Consider the following 21,350-nt stretch of genomic DNA (forward strand, 5'->3'; position numbering starts at 1 on the left):
AAAAGAGTGATGCACAGGCTCAAGAGAGTGATGCAGAGGCTCAAGAGAGTGATGCAGACGATCAAGAGAGTGATGCAGATGCTCAAGAGTGTGATGCAAAGGATCAAGAGAAGGAAGCAGAGGCTTAACAGAGTGATGCCGAGGCTGAAGAGAGTGATGCAGAGGCTGAAGAGAGTGATGCAGAGGATTAAGAGAGTGATGCAGAGGCTTTAGAGAGGGATGCAGAGGCTCAAGAGAGGGATGCAGAGGCTCAAGAGAGTGATGCAGAGGCTTAACAGAGGGAAGCAGAGGCTCAAGAGAGTGATGCAGAGGCTTAAGAGAGGGTTGCAAAGGCTCAAGAGAATGATGCAGAGGCTCAAGAGAGTGCTGCAAAAGGCTCAAGAGAGGGATGCTGAGGCTCCAGAGAGGGGATACAGAGGCTCAAGAAAGTGATGCAGAGGCTCAAGAGAGAAAGCCAGAGGCTTAAGAGAGTGATGCAGAGGCTCTAGAATGTGATGCATAGGCTCAAGAGAATGATGTAGAGGCTTAAGAGAGGGATGCAGAGGCTCAAGAGAATGATGCAGAGGCTCAAAAGAGTGACGCAGAGGATCAAGAGAGGGACACAGAGGCTTAAGAGAGAGTGATGCAGATGCTCAAGAGAGTGATGCAGAGGCTCAAAAGAGTGATGCACAGGCTCCAGAGAGTGATGCAGAGGCTCAAGAGAGTGATGCAGACGATCAAGAGAGTGATGCAGAGGCTCGAGAGAGTTATGCAGAGGCCTCAAGAGAGGGATTCAGAGGCTTAAGAGAGTGATGCAGAGGCCTCAAGAGAGTGATGCAGAGGCTTAAGAAAGTGATGCAGAGGCTGAAGAGAGTGTTGCAGAGGCTCAAGAGAGGGATACAGAGGCTTAAGAGAGTGATGCAGAGGCTGAAGAGAGTGATGCAGAGGCTCAAGAGAGGGATGCAGAAGCTCAAGAGAGTGATGCAGACTTTTAATTGAGGGATGCAGAGGCTCAAGAGAATGATGCAGACTCTTAATAGTGGGATGCAGAGGCTCAAGAGAGTGATGCAGAGGCTTAAGAGACGGATACAGAGGCTCAAGAGAATGATGCAGAGGCTTAAGAGAAGGATGCAGAGGCTTAAGAGAAGGATGCAGAGGCTCAAGAGAGGGATGCAGAGGCTCAAGAGAGGGATGCAGAGGCTCAAGAGAGTGATTCAGAGGCTTACGAAATTGATGCAGAGGATCAAGAGAGTGATGCAGAGGCTCGAGAGAGTTATACAGAGGCCTCGAGAGAGGGATTCAGAGGCTTAAGAGAGTGTTGCAGAGGCTCAAGAGAGGGATACAGAGGCTTAAGAGAGTGATGCAGAGGCTGAAGAGAGTGATGCAGAGGCTCAAGAGAGGGATGCAGAAGCTCAAGAGAGTTATGCAGACTTTTAATTGAGGGATGCAGAGGCTCAAGAGAGTGATGCAGACTCTTAATAGTGGGATGCAGAGGCTCAAGAGAGTGATGCAGAGGCTTAAGAGACGGATACAGAGGCTCAAGAGAATGATGCAGAGGCTTAAGAGAGGGATGCAGAGGCTTAAGAGAGGGATGCTGAGGCTCAAGAGAATGATACAGAGGCTCAAGAGAATGATGTAGAGACTCAAGAGAGAATGGCAGAGGCTTAAGAGAGGGATGTAGAGGCTCAAGAGTGGGATGCTGAAAATGTTGCTAAGTTCGATGATTTTATGTACAAAGAACAATCCAAGAAAACTTGCTTAAAAACACAATATTATGTGAAATTCTGAGGATTCTAGGCCAAATCACATATAGAGAGACAACATGAAGTACTATGAAAATATTAGTAAATTCGAACATTTTAACCTAAAATCACTCTACATGAAAAACATGAAAAAAGTCACTATAATACCAAATTCGAGGATTTTTACATCAAATCATAGAGCGAGGTTGTGTATTATTTTGATCGTTAAGAATACATATGAAAACGTTGTTTCCAATTCATATGATAAAAATCAATGTGTTTTGTTTAGAAATAACTAAAATGTTCCTGAATTCCCATTTATATTGCTCCAAAATATGGCTCTGGTGTCGAATTTGGGATGTTCGGGATATTATGAAAACTGCAGGGGGTTTTGGGCAAAATGTGACCCATCGCTGCTTTCAGTAATTTGCATATTTTCGGTATAAAAAGCCGGAATTTCAAACTGCGAATACGTGCAGAGATCCAGATTTTGGCTCCAAAATGTGGCTCTGGGAGGGAGGGGTTGGGCACAATGTGACCCACCACCGCTTTTAGTAATTGGCATATTTTCGGTATAAAAAAACGGAATTGCAAACTGCGAATACGTGCAGAGAGCCAGATAATAGCTCCAAAATGTGACTCTGGCGCCGAATTTGGGATGTTTGGGATATTTTGAAAAATGATGGGAGGTTTGGGCAAAATGTGACTCATCGTCGCTTTCAGTAATTGGCATATTTTCGGTAAAAAGGTCGAAATTTCAAACTGCGAATATGTGCAGAGAGCTAGATTTTGGCTCCAAAATGTGGCTCTTGCATCGAATTTGAGATGTTTTGAATATTGCGAAAACTGCTGGGGTGTTTGGGCAAAATGTGACCCATCGTCGTTTTCAGTAATTGGCATATTTTCGGTATAAAAATTCGGAATTTGAAACTGCGAATACGTACAGAGAGACTGATTTTGGCTCCAAAATGTGGCTCTGGCGTCGAATTTGGAATGTTTAGAATATTTTGAAAACTGCAGGGGATTTGGAAAACTGTGTGTGTGTGTGTGTGTGTGTGTGTGTGTGTGTGTGTGTGTGTTTGTGTTAGAGAGAAATAGATGTAGTAGATATAAATAAGGAAAAATACATATATATGATAGGCGGGGTCCAAGAGCTAATAACTCGATTCTGCAGATACATATACTAAATACAAGGAGAAAATACATACACACTCACACACACACATACACATTATTTGATAATGGACTGTTTTGTGTGGTATTGATGTGTACTATTGTCAAGACCGACAGACACGTGAAGCTGTGTGTGTTTGTTCCTGTAATTGAACTGACATGTGTACGGTAATAATCTGTATGTGTCCATTTTAAAGGTTCACATTAGTGAATGTTTATTTATGTAAATTGATTGACTTGTACGTGTGCGCGCGATTAGTGTTACTGTAATTTATATGGTTAACATTTACACGTTTGAATGACATAGTTTGCCATTATTGTCACATTTTTTGTGTAATAATTGATTAATTGACAGTTGAGAGGAGTTCCGAAAGAGCAGAGCTCAACCCTTGCAAGCAGAACTAGGTGAACACAACTAGATAAATACTAACCAACCACGATCTCGTACAATCCACTACACACGCAACCCGCCCCCCCCCACTCCCTAAATCACTCTACCTAAGTCATTAAAAAATTAAAAGAAATCAATTAATACACCAAAAATACTAACTATAAATAAAGGCACCAAATTTGAGACATACAGCGACTCCAGCGTGGTCTAGTCGGAAGAGAACGTGTTCTCATCTGGATAGATTGCGATCGAGCCTGTCGGAACGGTGGTGTAACTGCAGGGCACAAATTTTTGTGTGTCCCCTCCTGTAGCTGCCTCTGTTTCGACAGGTTCCCTGGATAGCTGGAATTGACCTGGCCCTTGGAAAGTGGTGAAAGGGTGAAATCCGTTGGGCCCACGGATGGATACCTTGGATCCAAGGACCTAGGGCAGGTCTAATCACCTGGGATTCGAACCCACGGTGGGAAAAAGTGAGGAGATTTGGGGAGGGGGGAAAGGATTGCTCCAGGAACCAAACCTCACACAAACCCGGACACTCACACACACACACACACACACACACACACACACACACACACACACACACACCCTCACCCGAACACTCACAGGGACATTCACACACACACCCATAGACTGTGATAAGGGAGACCATCTGAGGGGACACAGATGGCCTCGTGGACCCACAGGTATAACCGGACACACACTCACCCGGACACTCACAGGGGCACTCACACTCACACACTCACACACAGACACACATCCATCGACACAAACTGTGATAAGGGAGACCATCTGAGGAGACACAGATGGCCTCCTGGACCCACAGGTCCCACAGATAAATATATCAATATTTAATTTATTATTTATTATTAAATTTTAATGAATAAATAAATCAAATAAATTTTTTTTTAATAAATTATTATTTTATTAAATTATTAAATAATTATTTTAATAAATAAATAAATTAAATTAAATTAATAAATATTTTTTATTTAATTTATATATATGACAGATTTTTTAAATATATATATATAATATATATATATATATATATATATATATATATATATATATATATATATATATATATATATATATATATATATATATATATATATATATATATATATATATATATATATATATATATATATATATGTCGTACCTAGTAGCCAGAACTCACTTCTCAGCCTACTATGCAAGGCCCAATTTGCCTAATAAGCCAAGTTTTCATGAATTATTTGTTTTTCGACTATGTAACCTACCTAACCTAACCTAACTTTTTCGGCTACCTAACCTAACCTAACCTATATAGGTTAGGTTAGGTTAGGTAGGGTTGGTTAGGTTCGGTCATATATCTTCGTTAATTTTAACTCAAATAAAAAAAAATGACCTCATACATAATGAAATGGGTAGTTTTATCATTTCATAAGAAAAAAATTAGAGAAAATATATTAATTCAGGAAAACTTGGCTTATTAGACAAATCGGGCCATGCAGGCTGAGAAGTGCGTTCTGGCTACTAGGTACGACATATATATATATATGTCGTACCTAATAGCCAGAACGCACTTCTCAGCCTACTATTCAAGGCCCGATTTGCCTAATAAGCCAAGTTTTCATGAATTAATGTTTTTTCGTCTACCTAACCTACCTAACCTAACCTAACCTAGCTTTTTTTGGCTACCTAACCTAACCTTACCTATAAATATAGGTTAGGTTAGGTTAGGTAGGGTTGGTTAGGTTCGGTCATATATCTACGTTAATTTTAACTCCAATAAAAAAAATTGACCTCATACATAATGAAATGGGTAGCTTTATCATTTCATAAGAAAAAAATTAGAAAAAATATATTAATTCAGGAAAACTTGGCTTATTAGGCAAATCGGGCCTTGAATAGTAGGCCAAAAAGTGAGTTCTGGCTACTAGGTACGACATATATATATATATATATATATATATATATATATATATATATATATATATATATATATATATATATATATATGTATATATATATATATATATATATATATATATATATATATATATATATATATATATATATATATATATATATATATGTATATATATATATATATATATATATATATATATATATATATATATATATATATATATATATATATATATATATATATATATATATATATATATATATGTCGTACCTAGTAGCCAGAACGCACTTCTCAGCACTTGCAAGGCCCGATTTGCCTAATAAGCCAAGTTTTCATGAAATAATGTTTTTTCGACTACCTAACCTACCTAACCTAACCTAACTTAACTTTTTCGGCTACCTAACCTAACTTAACCTATAAAGATTGGTTAGGTTAGGTTAGGTAGGGTTGGTTAGGTTAGGTCATATATCTACGGTAATTTTAACTCCATTAAAAAAAAAATTAACCTCATAAATAATGAAATGGGTAACTTTATCATTTATTAAGAAAAAAATTAAGAAAATATAATATTCAGGAAAACTTGGCTTAAGGCTTAAGTGAGTGATGCAGAGGCTTAAGGGAGGGATGCAGAGGTTCAAGAGAGTGATGCAGAGGCTTAAGAGATGCATGCAGAGGCTCAAGAGAATGATGCAGAGGCTCAAGAGAGTGCTGCAGATGCTCAAGAGAGGGATGCTGAGGCTCCAGAGAGGGATGCATAGGCTCAAGAGAGTGATTCAGAGGCTTAAGAGAGAGATGCAAAGGCTTAAGAGAGTGATGCAGAGGTTCAAGAGAGTAATGCAGAGGCTCAAGAGAATGATGTAGAGGTTTAGGAGAGGGATGCAAAGGCTCAAGAGAATGATGCAGAGGCTCAAGAGAGTGATACAGTGGATTAAGAGAGGGATGCAGAGGCTTTCGAGAGTGATGCAGAGGATCAAGAGAGGGAAGCAAAGGCATAAGAGAGTGATGCAGAGGACGAAGAGAGTGATACAGAGGCTTAAGAGAGTTAAGCAGAGGCTGAAGAGAGTGTTGCAGAGGCTTAAGAGAGTGATGCAGAGGCTCAACAGAGGGATGCTGAAGCTCAAGAGAGTGACGCAGACGCCTAATAGTCGGATGCAGAGGCTCAAGAGAGTGATGTAGAGGCTCAAGAGAGTGATGCAGATGCTCAATAGAGTGATGCAGAGGATCAAGAGAGGGAAGCAGAGGCATAAGAGAGTGATGCAGAGGCCGAAGAGAGTGATGCAGAGGCTTAAGAGAGTTATGCAGAGGCTGAAGAGAGTGTTGCAGAGGCTTAAGAGAGTGATGCAGAGGCTCAAGAGAGGGATGTAGAGGCTCAAGAGAGTGACGCAGACGCTTAATAGACGGATGCAGAGGCTCAAGAGAGTGATGCAGAGGCTTAAGAGAGGGATACAGAGGCTCAAGAGAATGATGCAAAGGCTCAAGAGAGTGCTGCAGAGGATCAAGAGAGGGATGCAGAGGCTCTAGAGCGTGATGCAGAGGCTCAAGAGAGTGATGCAGAGGCTCAAGAGAGTGATGCAGACGATAAAGAGAGTGATGCAGAGGCTCAAGAGAGTGATGCAGAGGATCTAGAGAGGGAAGCAGATGCTTAAGAGAGTGATGCAGAGGCTGAAGAGAGTGATGCAGAGGCTCTTGAGAGTGATCCCTCTCTTTAGCCTCGGCATCATTCTCCTAAGCCTCTCCATCCCTCACTTGAGCCTCAGCATCCCTATCATGAGCCTCTGCATCCTTCTCTTGAGCCTTTGCATCACTCTTTTAAGCCTCTGCATCCCTCTCTTGAGCCTTTGCATCACTCTTTTGAGTCTGCATCCCTCTCTTAACCCTCTGCATCCCCCTGTCTTGAGCCTCTGCATCACTCTCTTGAGTCTCTTCATCCCTCTCTTAAGCCTCTGCATCATTCTCTTGAGCCTCTGCATTACTCTTTTGAGCCTCTGCATCTCTCTCTTCAGCCTCTGCATCACTCTCTTGAGCCTCTGCATCCCTCTCTGGAGCCTCAGCATCCCTCTCTTGAGCATCTGCAACACTCTCTTGAGCCTCTGCATCACTCTCTTAAGCCTCTGCATCCCTCGCTTGATCCTCTGCATCACTCTCTTGAGCCTCTGCATCATTCTCTTGATCTTCTGAATGCCTCTCTTAAGCCTCTACATCATTCTCTTGAGCCTCTGCATCACTGTCTTGAGCCTCTGCATCACTCTCTTAAGCCTGTGCCTTTCTCTCTTGAGCCTCTGCATCACTCTCTTGAGCCTCTGCATCCCTCTCTGGAGCCTCAGCATCCCTCTCTTGAGCCTTTTGCAGCACTCTCTTGAGCCTCGGCATCATTCTCTTGAGCCTCTGCAACCCACTCTTGAGCCTCTGCATCACTCTCTTGAGCCTCTGCATCTGTCTATTAAGCGTCTGCGTCACTCTCTTGAGCCTCTGCATCCCTCTTTTGAGCCTCTGCATCACTCTCTTAAGCCTCTTCAACACTCTCTTCAGCCTCTGCATCACTCTCTTAAGCCTCTGCATCACTCTCTTCGGCATCTGCATCACTCTCTTAAGCCTCTGCTTCCCTCTCTTGATCCTCTGCATCACTCGCTTGAGCCTCTGCATCACTCTCTTGAGCCTCTACATCACTCTTATAAGTCTCTGCATCCCTCTCTTAATCCACTGCATCACTCTCTTGAGCCTCTGCATCATTCTCTTGCGCCTCTGCATCCCTCTCTTAAGCCTCTACATCATTCTCTTGAGCCTCTGCATTACTCTCTTGAGCCTCTGCATCACTCTCTTAAGCCTCTGCATCTCTCTCTTCAGCCTCTGCATCACTCTCCTGAGCCTCTGCATCCCTCTCTGGAGCCTCAGCATCCCTCTCTTGAGCATCTGCAGCACTCTCTTGAGCCTCTGCATCCATCTCTTAAGCTTCTGCATCACTCCCTTGAGCCTCTGCATCCCTCTCTTACGCCTCTGCATCACTCACTTAAGCCTCTGCATCATTCTCTTCAGCCTCTACATCACTCTCTCGAGCCTCTGCATCACTCTCCTGAGCCTCTGCATCACTGTTTTAAGCCTATGCATCATTCTTTTCAGCCTCTGCATCCCTCTTTTAAGCCTCTGTATCACTCTCTTGAGCCTCTGCATCACTCTCTTCAGCCCCTGCATCCCTCTCTTAAGCCTCTGCATCATTCTCTTCAGCCTCTACATCCCTTTCTTAAGCCTCTGCATCACTCTCTTGAGCCTCTGCATCATTCTCTTGAGCCTCTACATCCCTCTCTTGAGCCTTTGCATCCCTCTCTTGAGCCTCTTCATCACTCTCTCTTGAGGCTTTGCATCACACTCTTGAGCCTCTGCATCCCTCTCTTAAGCCTCTGCAACACTCTCTTCAGCCTCTGCATCGCTCTCTTATGCCTCTGCATCCCTCTCTTGAGCCTCTGCATCTCTCTCTTCAGCCTCTGCATCACTCTCTTGAGCCTGCATCCCTCTCTGGAGCCTTTGCATCCCTCTCTTGAGCCTCTTCATCATTCTCTTGAGGCTTTGCATCACTCTCTTGAGCCTCTGCATCCCTCTCTTAAGCCTCTGCAACACTCTCTTCAGCCTCTGCATCACTCTCTTAAGCCTCTGCATCCCTCTCTTGAGTATCTGCATCACTCTCTTGAGTGATGCAGATGCAGACGGCGATATGACCTATCGCCGCTCTCAGTAATTGGCATATTTTTTGTATAAAAAGTCATAATTTCAAACTGCGAATACGTGCAGAAAGCCAGAATTTGGCTCCAAAATATGGCTCAAGCGTCGAATTTGGGATGTTTGGGATATTTTGAAAACTGCAGTGAGGGTTTGGGCAAAATGTGATACATCGCCGCTTTCAGTAATTGGCATATTTTCGGTATAAAATGTCGTAGTTTCAAACTGTGAATGCGTGCAGAGAGCCAGAATTTTGCTCCAAAATATTGCTCAAGGTCAAATTTGCCTCAGCAACCAATAATGTGTTTGCATCATTTTTATCGTATATATAATAAATTAATAACAATAAACTGAAAATTCACAAAAACGTGGAAAAACAGCAAAATATTGCCTAATTCGATGATATTTTGTTTAAATCACATAAAGGGAAAGGGGGATGATAAACGTCAAAATATTGCTAAATTAGATGATTTTTAGTACAAAACAAAATGCAAGAAAACTTGCTTTAAAATGCAATATTATGCGAAATTCTGATATTTGAAGGCCAAATCACATATCGTGAGAAAACATCTAGTAGTATCGAAATATTGGTATAAACGAATATATTTAAGTAAAATCACACCATATGAAAAACGTGAAAAAAGTCACTATATCACCAAATTTGAGGATTTTAACTTCAAATTATAAAGCGAGGTTTCGTATTATTTAGATCCTAGAAAAGAAATATTAAAATTTTGTTTCCAATACAAATGATAAACATCGATGTGTTTTCATTAGAATTAACTAAAATGTTCCTGATTTTCCGTTTATGTTACCAATGGAAGATGTACACGTAAAACCGCTCTAATCCGGCTGAAACGTCGATATATGCAATAAAAACAGAACTTCTCCCCTTTCAATATCTTATACAGTATTTTAACGAGAAACAAATAGTTGGTTGAAAATGAAGTATTTATGGTTAATTTCTAACCAATTATGTGTTTGCATCATTTTTATCGTATATATAATGAACTAATACCAATAAACTGAAAATTTACAAAAACGTGGAAAAACGGCAAAATTTTAACTAATTCGATCATATTTTGTTTAAATCACATCAAGGAAAATGGGGATGATAAACATCAGACTATTGCCAAATTCTATGATTTTTAGTACAAAACAAAATGCAAGAAAACTTGCTTTAAAATGCAATATTATTCGAAATTCTGAGATTTGAAGGTCAAATCACATATCGTGAGAAAACATCAAGTAGTATCGAAATATTGGTATAAACGAATATATTTACGTAAAATCACACTACATGAAAAACGTGAAAAAAATAAATATATTACCAAATTTGAGGATTTTAACTTCAAATTATAAAGCGAGGTTTCGTATTATTTAGATCCTAGAAAAGACATATTAAAATGTTGTTTCCGATACAAAGGATAAAAATCGATGTGTTTTCATTAGAATTAACTAAAATGTTCCTGATTTTCCGTTTATATTACCAATGGAATATGCACACGTTAAACCGCTCTAATCCGGCTGAAACGTCGATATATGCAATACAAAGAGAACTTCTCCCCGTTCAATATCTTACACAGTATTTTAACGAGAAACAAATAGTTGATTGAAAATGAAGTATTTAAGGTTAATTTCTAACCAATTATGTGTTTGCATCATTTTTATCGTATATATAATAAATTAATAACAATAAACTGAAAATTCACAAAAACGTGGAAAAACAGCAAAATATTGCCTAATTCGATGATATTTTGTTTAAATCACATAAAGGGAAAGGGGGATGATAAACGTCAAAATATTGCTAAATTAGATGATTTTTAGTACAAAACAAAATGCAAGAAAACTTGCTTTAAAATGCAATATTATGCGAAATTCTGATATTTGAAGGCCAAATCACATATCGTGAGAAAACATCTAGTAGTATCGAAATATTGGTATAAACGAATATATTTACGTAAAATCAAACCATATGAAAAACGTGAAAAAAGTCACTATATCACCAAATTTGAGGATTTTAACTTGAAATTATAAAGCGAGGTTTCGTATTATTTAGATCCTAGAAAAGACATTAAAATGTTGTTTCCAATACAAATGTTAAAAATCGATGTGTTTTCATTAGAATTAACTAAAATGTTCCTGATTTTCCGTTTATATTACCAATGGAATATGCACATGTAAAACCGCTCTAATCCGGCTGAAACGTCTATATATGCAATAAAAACAGAACTTCTCCCCTTTCAATATCTTATACAGTATTTTAACGAGAAACAAATAGTTGGTTGAAAATGAAGTATTTATGGTTAACTTCTAACCAATTATGTGTTTGCATCATTTTTATCGTATATGTAATAAATTAATAACAATAAACTGAAAATTCACAAAAACGTGGAAAAACGGCAAAATATTGCCTAATTCGATGATATTTTGTTTAAATCACATCAAGGAAAATGGGGATGATAAACATCAAACTATTGCTAAATTCGATGATTTTTAGTACAAAACAAAATGCAAGAAAACTTGCTTTAAAATGCAATATTATGCGAAATTCTGAGATTTGAAGGCCAAATCACATATCGTGAGAAAACATGAAGTAGTATTGAAATATTGGTATAAACGAATATATTTACGTAAAATCACACTAAATGAAAACCGTGAAAAAAGTCACTATATTACCAAATTTGAGGATTTTAACTTCAAATTATAAAGCGAGGTTTCGTATTATTTAGATCCTAGAAAAGACATATTAAAATGTTGTTTCCAATACAAATGATAAAAATCGACGTGTTTTCATTAGAATTAACTAAAATGTTCCTGATTTTCCGTTTATATTATCAATGGAAGATGTACACGTAAAACCGCTCTAATCCGGCTGAAACGTCGATATATGCAATAAGAACAGAACTTCTCTCTTTTCAATATCTTATACAGTATTTTAACGAGAAACAAATAGTTGGTTGAAAATGAAGTATTTATGGTTAATTTCTAACCAATTATGTGTTTGCATCATTTTTATCGTATATATAATGAACTAATACCAATAAACTGAAAATTTACAAAAACGTGGAAAAACGGCAAAATATTACCTAATTCGATGATATTTTGTTTAAATCACATCAAGGAAAATGGAGATGATAAACATCAAACTATTGCCAAATTCTAGGATTTTTAGTACAAAACAAAATGCAAGAAAACTTGCTTTAAAATGCAATATTATTCGAAATTCTGAGATTTGAAGGTCAAATCACATATCGTGAGAAAACATGAAGTAGTATCGAAATATTGGTATAAACGAATATATTTACATTAAATCACACTACATGAAAAACGTTAAAAAAGTCACTATATTACCAAATTTGAGGATTTTAACTTCAAATTATAAAGCGAGGTTTCCTATTATTTAGATCCTAGAAAAGACATATTAAAATGTTGTTTCCAATACAAATGATAAAAATTGATGTGTTTTCATTAGAATTAACTAAAATGTTCCTGATTTTCCGTTTATATTACCAATGGAATATGCACACGTAAAACCGCTCTAATCCGGCTGAAACGTCGATATATGCAATAAAAACAGAACTTCTCCCCTTTCAATATCTTACACAGTATTTTAACGAGAAACAAATAGTTGATTGAAAATGAAGTATTTAAGGTTAATTTCTAACCAATTATGTGTTTGCATCATTTTTATTGTATATATAATAAATTAATAATAATAAACTGAAAATTCACAAAAACCTTGAAAAACGGCAAAATATTGCCTAATTCGATGATATTTTGTTTAAATCACATAAAGGAAAAGGGGGATGATAAACGTCAAAATATTGCTAAATTCGATGACTTTTAGTACAAAACAAAATGCAAGAAAACTTGCTTTAAAATGCAATATTATGAGAAATTCTGAGATTTGAAGGCCAAATCACATATCGTGAGAAAACATGAAGTAGTATCGAAATATTGGTATAAACGAATATATTTACGTAAAATCACACTACATGAAAAACGTGAAAAAAGTCACTATATTACCAAATTTGAGGATTTTAACTTCAAATTATAAAGCGAGGTTTCGTATTATTTAGATCCTAGAAAAGACATATTAAAATGTTGTTTCCAATACAAAGGATAAAAATCGATGTGTTTTCATTAGAATTAACTAAAATATTCCTGATTTTCCGTTTATATTACCAATGGAAGATGTACACGTATAACCGCTCCAATCCGGCTTAAACGTCGATATATGCAATAAAAACAGAACTTCTCCCCTTTCAATATCTTACACAGTATTTGAACGAGAAACAAATAGTTGATTGAAAATGAGGTATTTAATGTTAATTTCTAACCAATTATGTGTTTGCTTCATTTTTATCGTATATATAAAAAATTAATAACAATAAACTAAAAATTCACAAAAACGTTGTAAAACGGCAAAATATTGCCTAATTCGATGATATTATGTTTAATTCCCATAAAAGAAAAGGGGGATGATACACGTCAAAATATTGCTAAATTTGATGATTTTTAGTACAAAACAAAATGCAAGAAAACTTGCTTTAAAACGCAATATTATGCGAGATATTGAGATTTGAAGGCCAAATCACATATCGTGAGAAAACGTGAGGTAATATCGAAATATTGGTATAAACGAATATATTTACGTTAAATCACACTACATGAAAAACGTGAAAAAAGTCCCTATATTACCAAATTTGAGGATTTTCACTTCAAATTATAAAGCGAGGTTTCGTATTATTTAGATCCTAGAAAAGTCATATTAAAATGTTGTTTCCAATACAAATGATAAAAATCGATGTGTTTTCATTAGAATTAACTAAAATGTTCCTGATTTTCCGTTTATATTACCAATGGAAGATGTACACGTAAAACCGCTCCAATACGGCTGAAACGTCGATATATGCAATAAAAACAGAACTTCTCCCCTTTCAATATCTTACACAGTATTTTAACGTAAACAAATAGTTGGTTGAAAATGACGTATTTATGGTTAATTTCTAACCAATTATGTGTTTGCATTATTTTTATCGTATATATAATGAACTAATAACAATAAACTAAAAATTCAAAAAAACGTTGAAAAACGGCAAAATATTGCCTAATTCGATGATATTTTGTTTAAATCACATAAATGAAAATGGGGATGATAAACGTCAAAATATTGCTAAATTCGATGATTTTTAGTACAAAACAAAATGTAAGAAAACTTGCTTTAAAATGCAATATTATGCGAAATTCTGAGATTTGAAGGCCAAATCACATATCGTGAGTAAACATGAATTAGTATCGAAATGTTGGTAAAAACGAATATATTTACGTAAAATCACACTACATGAAAAACGTGAAAAAAGTCACTATATTACCAAATATGAGGATTTTAACTTCAAATTATAAGGCAAGGTTTCTTATTACTTAGATCCCAGAGAAGACAATAAAATGTTGTTTCCAATACAAATGACAAAAATCGATGTGTTTTCATTAGAATTAACTACAATGTTCCTGATTTTCCGTTTATATTACCAATGGAAGATGTACACGTAAAACCGCTCTAATCTGGCTGAAACGTCGATATATGCAATAAAAACAGAACTTCTCCCCTTTCAATATCTTACACAGTATTTTAACGAGAAACAAATAGTTGATTGAAAATGAGGTATTTAAGGTTAATTTCTAACCAATTATGTGTTTGCTTCATTTTTATCGTATATATAAAAAATTAATAACAATAAACTAAAAATTCAGAAAAAAGGTTGAAAAACGGCAAAATATTGCCTAATTCGATGATATTTTGTTTAAATCACATAAAGGAAAAGGGGGATGATAAACGTCAAAATATTGCTAAATTCGATGATTTTTAGTACAAAACAAAATGCAAGAAATCTTGCGTTAAAATGCAATATTATGCGAAATTCTGAGATTTGAAGGCCAAATCACATATCGTGAGAAAACATGAAGTAGTATCGAAATATTGGTATAAACGAATATATTTACGTAAAATCACACTACATGAAAAACGTGAAAAAAGTCCCTATATTACCAAATTTGAGGATATTAACTTCAAATTATAAAGCGATGTTTCGTATTATTTAGATCCTAGAAAAGACATATTAAAATGTTGTTTCCAATACAAATGATAAAAATCGATGTGTTTTCATTAGAATTAACTAAAATGTTCCTGATTTTCCGTTTATATTACCAATGGAAGATGTACACGTAAAACCGCTCTAATCTGGCTGAAACGTCGATATATGCAATAAAAACAGAACTTCTCCCCTTTCAATATCTTACACAGTATTTGAACGAGAAACAAATAGTTGATTGAAAATGAGGTATTTAATGTTAATTTCTAACCAATTATGTGTTTGCTTCATTTTTATCGTATATATAAAAAATTAATAACAATAAACTAAAAATTCACAAAAACGTTGAAAAACGGCAAAATATTGCCTAATTCGATGATATTTTGTTTAAATCACATAAAGGAAAACGGGGGATGATAAACGTCAAAATATTGCTAAATTCGTTGATTTTTAGTACAAAACAAAATGCAAGAAAACTTGCTTTAAAATGCAATATTATGCGAAATTCTGAGATTTGAAGGCCAAATCACATATCGTGAGAAAACATGAAGTAGTTTCGAAATATTGGTATAAACGAATATATTTACGTTAAATCACACTACATGAAAAACGTGAAAAAAGTCCCTATATTACCAAATTTGAGGATTTTCACTTCAAATTATAAAGCGAGGTTTCGTATTATTTAGATCCTAGAAAAGACATATTAAAATGTTGTTTCCAATACAAATGATAAAAATCGATGTGTTTTCATTAGAATTAACTAAAATGTTCCAGATTTTCCGTTTATATTACCAATGGAAGATGTACACGTAAAACCGCTCCAATACGGCTGAAACGTCGAAATATGCAACAAAAACAGAACTTCTCCCCTTTCAATATCTTACACAGTATTTCAACGAGAAACAAATAGTTGGTTGAAAATGACGTATTTACGGTTAATTTCTAACCAATTATGTGTTTGCATCATTTTTATCGTATATATAATGAACTAATAACAATAAACTAAAAATTCACAAAAACGTTGAAAAACGGCAAAATATTGCCTAATTCGATGATATTTTGTTTAAATCACATAAATGAAAATGGGGATGATAAACGTAAAAATATTGCTAAATTCGATGATTTTTAGTGAAAACAAAATGTAAGAAAACTTGCTTTAAAATGCAATATTATGCGAAATTCTGAGATTTGAAGGCCAAATCACATATCGTGAGTAAACATGAATTAGTATCGAAATGTTGGTAAAAACGAATATATTTACGTAAAATCACACTACATGAAAAACGTGAAAAAAGTCACTATATTACCAAATATGAGGATTTTAACTTCAAATTATAAGGCGAGGTTTCTTATTACTTAGGTCCCAGAAAAGATAATAAAATGTTGTTTCCAATACAAATGACAAAAATCGATGTGTTTTCATTAGAATTAACTAAAATGTTCCTGATTTTCCGTTTATATTACCAATGGAAGATGTACACGTAAAACCGCTCTAATCCGGGATGCAGAGCTGATGGGATGCAGAGGCTCAAGAGAGGGATGCAGAGGCTCCAGAGAGGGATGCAGAATCTCAAGAGAGTGTTGCAGAGGCTTAAGAGAGGGATGCAGAAGTTCAAGAGAGGGATGTAGAGGCTCAAGAGAGGGATGAATAGGCTCAAGAGAGGGATGCAGAGGCTCAAGAGACGGATGCAGAGGCTTAAGTGAGGGATGCAGAGGCACAAGAGAAAGATGCAGAGGCACTTGAGAGTGACGCAGAGGCTCAAGAGAGGGATGCAGAGGCTTATTAAGTGAGTGATGCAAAGGCTCAAGAGAGGGATGCAGAGGCTCAAGAGAATGATGTAGAGGCTTAAGAGAGTGATGCAGAGGCCCAAGAGAGTTATGCAGGGGCTCAAGAGAATGAGGCTTAAGAGGGGGATGTAGAGGCTCGAGAGAATGATGCAGAGGCTCAAGAGGGTGATGCAGAGGATCAAGAGAGGGATGCAGAGGTTTAAGAGAGTGATGTAGAGGCTCAAGAGAGTGATGCAGAGGCTAAACAGTGATGCAGAGGCTCAAGAGAGGGATGCAGAGGCAGAAGAGAGTGATGCAGAGGCTTAACAGAGGGAAGCAGAGGCTCAAGAGAGTGATGCAGAGGCTTAAGAGAGGGTTGCAAAGGCTCAAGAGAATGATGCAGAGGCTCAAGAGAGTGCTGCAAAAGGCTCAAGAGAGGGATGCTGAGGCTCCAGAGAGGGATACAGAGGCTCAAGAGAGTGATGCAGAGGCTCAAGAGAGAAAGGCAGAGGCTTAAGAGAGTGATGCATAAGCTCAAGAGAATGAAGTAGAGGCTTAAGAGAGGGATGCAGAGGCTCAAGAGAATGATACAGAGGCTCAAATGAGTGACGCAAAGGATCAAGAGAGGGACACAGAGGCTTAAGAGAGAGTGATGCAGAGGCTCAAGAGAGTGATGCAGAGGCTCAAAAGAGTGATGCACAGGCTCAAGAGAGTGATGCAGAGGCTCAAGAGAGTGATGCAGACGATCAAGAGAGTGATGCAGATGCTCAAGAGTGTGATGCAAAGGATCAAGAGAAGGAAGCAGAGGCTTAACAGAGTGATGCCGAGGCTGAAGAGAGTGATGCAGAGGCTGAAGAGAGTGATGCAGAGGATTAAGAGAGTGATGCAGAGGCTTTAGAGAGGGATGCAGAGGCTCAAGAGAGGGATGCAGAGGCTCAAGAGAGTGATGCAGAGGCTTAACAGAGGGAAGCAGAGGCTCAAGAGAGTGATGCAGAGGCTTAAGAGAGGGTTGCAAAGGCTCAAGAGAATGATGCAGAGGCTCAAGAGAGTGCTGCAAAAGGCTCAAGAGAGGGATGCTGAGGCTCCAGAGAGGGGATACAGAGGCTCAAGAAAGTGATGCAGAGGCTCAAGAGAGAAAGCCAGAGGCTTAAGAGAGTGATGCAGAGGCTCTAGAATGTGATGCATAGGCTCAAGAGAATGATGTAGAGGCTTAAGAGAGGGATGCAGAGGCTCAAGAGAATGATGCAGAGGCTCAAAAGAGTGACGCAGAGGATCAAGAGAGGGACACAGAGGCTTAAGAGAGAGTGATGCAGATGCTCAAGAGAGTGATGCAGAGGCTCAAAAGAGTGATGCACAGGCTCCAGAGAGTGATGCAGAGGCTCAAGAGAGTGATGCAGACGATCAAGAGAGTGATGCAGAGGCTCGAGAGAGTTATGCAGAGGCCTCAAGAGAGGGATTCAGAGGCTTAAGAGAGTGATGCAGAGGCCTCAAGAGAGTGATGCAGAGGCTTAAGAAAGTGATGCAGAGGCTGAAGAGAGTGTTGCAGAGGCTCAAGAGAGGGATACAGAGGCTTAAGAGAGTGATGCAGAGGCTGAAGAGAGTGATGCAGAGGCTCAAGAGAGGGATGCAGAAGCTCAAGAGAGTGATGCAGACTTTTAATTGAGGGATGCAGAGGCTCAAGAGAATGATGCAGACTCTTAATAGTGGGATGCAGAGGCTCAAGAGAGTGATGCAGAGGCTTAAGAGACGGATACAGAGGCTCAAGAGAATGATGCAGAGGCTTAAGAGAAGGATGCAGAGGCTTAAGAGAAGGATGCAGAGGCTCAAGAGAGGGATGCAGAGGCTCAAGAGAGGGATGCAGAGGCTCAAGAGAGTGATTCAGAGGCTTACGAAATTGATGCAGAGGATCAAGAGAGTGATGCAGAGGCTCGAGAGAGTTATACAGAGGCCTCGAGAGAGGGATTCAGAGGCTTAAGAGAGTGTTGCAGAGGCTCAAGAGAGGGATACAGAGGCTTAAGAGAGTGATGCAGAGGCTGAAGAGAGTGATGCAGAGGCTCAAGAGAGGGATGCAGAAGCTCAAGAGAGTTATGCAGACTTTTAATTGAGGGATGCAGAGGCTCAAGAGAGTGATGCAGACTCTTAATAGTGGGATGCAGAGGCTCAAGAGAGTGATGCAGAGGCTTAAGAGACGGATACAGAGGCTCAAGAGAATGATGCAGAGGCTTAAGAGAGGGATGCAGAGGCTTAAGAGAGGGATGCTGAGGCTCAAGAGAATGATACAGAGGCTCAAGAGAATGATGTAGAGACTCAAGAGAGAATGGCAGAGGCTTAAGAGAGGGATGTAGAGGCTCAAGAGTGGGATGCTGAAAATGTTGCTAAGTTCGATGATTTTATGTACAAAGAACAATCCAAGAAAACTTGCTTAAAAACACAATATTATGTGAAATTCTGAGGATTCTAGGCCAAATCACATATAGAGAGACAACATGAAGTACTATGAAAATATTAGTAAATTCGAACATTTTAACCTAAAATCACTCTACATGAAAAACATGAAAAAAGTCACTATAATACCAAATTCGAGGATTTTTACATCAAATCATAGAGCGAGGTTGTGTATTATTTTGATCGTTAAGAATACATATGAAAACGTTGTTTCCAATTCATATGATAAAAATCAATGTGTTTTGTTTAGAAATAACTAAAATGTTCCTGAATTCCCATTTATATTGCTCCAAAATATGGCTCTGGTGTCGAATTTGGGATGTTCGGGATATTATGAAAACTGCAGGGGGTTTTGGGCAAAATGTGACCCATCGCTGCTTTCAGTAATTTGCATATTTTCGGTATAAAAAGCCGGAATTTCAAACTGCGAATACGTGCAGAGATCCAGATTTTGGCTCCAAAATGTGGCTCTGGGAGGGAGGGGTTGGGCACAATGTGACCCACCACCGCTTTTAGTAATTGGCATATTTTCGGTATAAAAAAACGGAATTGCAAACTGCGAATACGTGCAGAGAGCCAGATAATAGCTCCAAAATGTGACTCTGGCGCCGAATTTGGGATGTTTGGGATATTTTGAAAAATGATGGGAGGTTTGGGCAAAATGTGACTCATCGTCGCTTTCAGTAATTGGCATATTTTCGGTAAAAAGGTCGAAATTTCAAACTGCGAATATGTGCAGAGAGCTAGATTTTGGCTCCAAAATGTGGCTCTTGCATCGAATTTGAGATGTTTTGAATATTGCGAAAACTGCTGGGGTGTTTGGGCAAAATGTGACCCATCGTCGTTTTCAGTAATTGGCATATTTTCGGTATAAAAATTCGGAATTTGAAACTGCGAATACGTACAGAGAGACTGATTTTGGCTCCAAAATGTGGCTCTGGCGTCGAATTTGGAATGTTTAGAATATTTTGAAAACTGCAGGGGATTTGGAAAACTGTGTGTGTGTGTGTGTGTGTGTGTGTGTGTGTGTGTGTGTGTGTTTGTGTTAGAGAGAAATAGATGTAGTAGATATAAATAAGGAAAAATACATATATATGATAGGCGGGGTCCAAGAGCTAATAACTCGATTCTGCAGATACATATACTAAATACAAGGAGAAAATACATACACACTCACACACACACATACACATTATTTGATAATGGACTGTTTTGTGTGGTATTGATGTGTACTATTGTCAAGACCGACAGACACGTGAAGCTGTGTGTGTTTGTTCCTGTAATTGAACTGACATGTGTACGGTAATAATCTGTATGTGTCCATTTTAAAGGTTCACATTAGTGAATGTTTATTTATGTAAATTGATTGACTTGTACGTGTGCGCGCGATTAGTGTTACTGTAATTTATATGGTTAACATTTACACGTTTGAATGACATAGTTTGCCATTATTGTCACATTTTTTGTGTAATAATTGATTAATTGACAGTTGAGAGGAGTTCCGAAAGAGCAGAGCTCAACCCTTGCAAGCAGAACTAGGTGAACACAACTAGATAAATACTAACCAACCACGATCTCGTACAATCCACTACACACGCAACCCGCCCCCCCCCACTCCCTAAATCACTCTACCTAAGTCATTAAAAAATTAAAAGAAATCAATTAATACACCAAAAATACTAACTATAAATAAAGGCACCAAATTTGAGACATACAGCGACTCCAGCGTGGTCTAGTCGGAAGAGAACGTGTTCTCATCTGGATAGATTGCGATCGAGCCTGTCGGAACGGTGGTGTAACTGCAGGGCACAAATTTTTGTGTGTCCCCTCCTGTAGCTGCCTCTGTTTCGACAGGTTCCCTGGATAGCTGGAATTGACCTGGCCCTTGGAAAGTGGTGAAAGGGTGAAATCCGTTGGGCCCACGGATGGATACCTTGGATCCAAGGACCTAGGGCAGGTCTAATCACCTGGGATTCGAACCCACGGTGGGAAAAAGTGAGGAGATTTGGGGAGGGGGGAAAGGATTGCTCCAGGAACCAAACCTCACACAAACCCGGACACTCACACACACACACACACACACACACACACACACACACACACACACACACACACCCTCACCCGAACAC

Source organism: Procambarus clarkii, chromosome 42, assembly GCF_040958095.1.
Source record: "Procambarus clarkii isolate CNS0578487 chromosome 42, FALCON_Pclarkii_2.0, whole genome shotgun sequence".
In the NCBI taxonomy this organism is placed as follows: domain Eukaryota; kingdom Metazoa; phylum Arthropoda; class Malacostraca; order Decapoda; family Cambaridae; genus Procambarus; species Procambarus clarkii.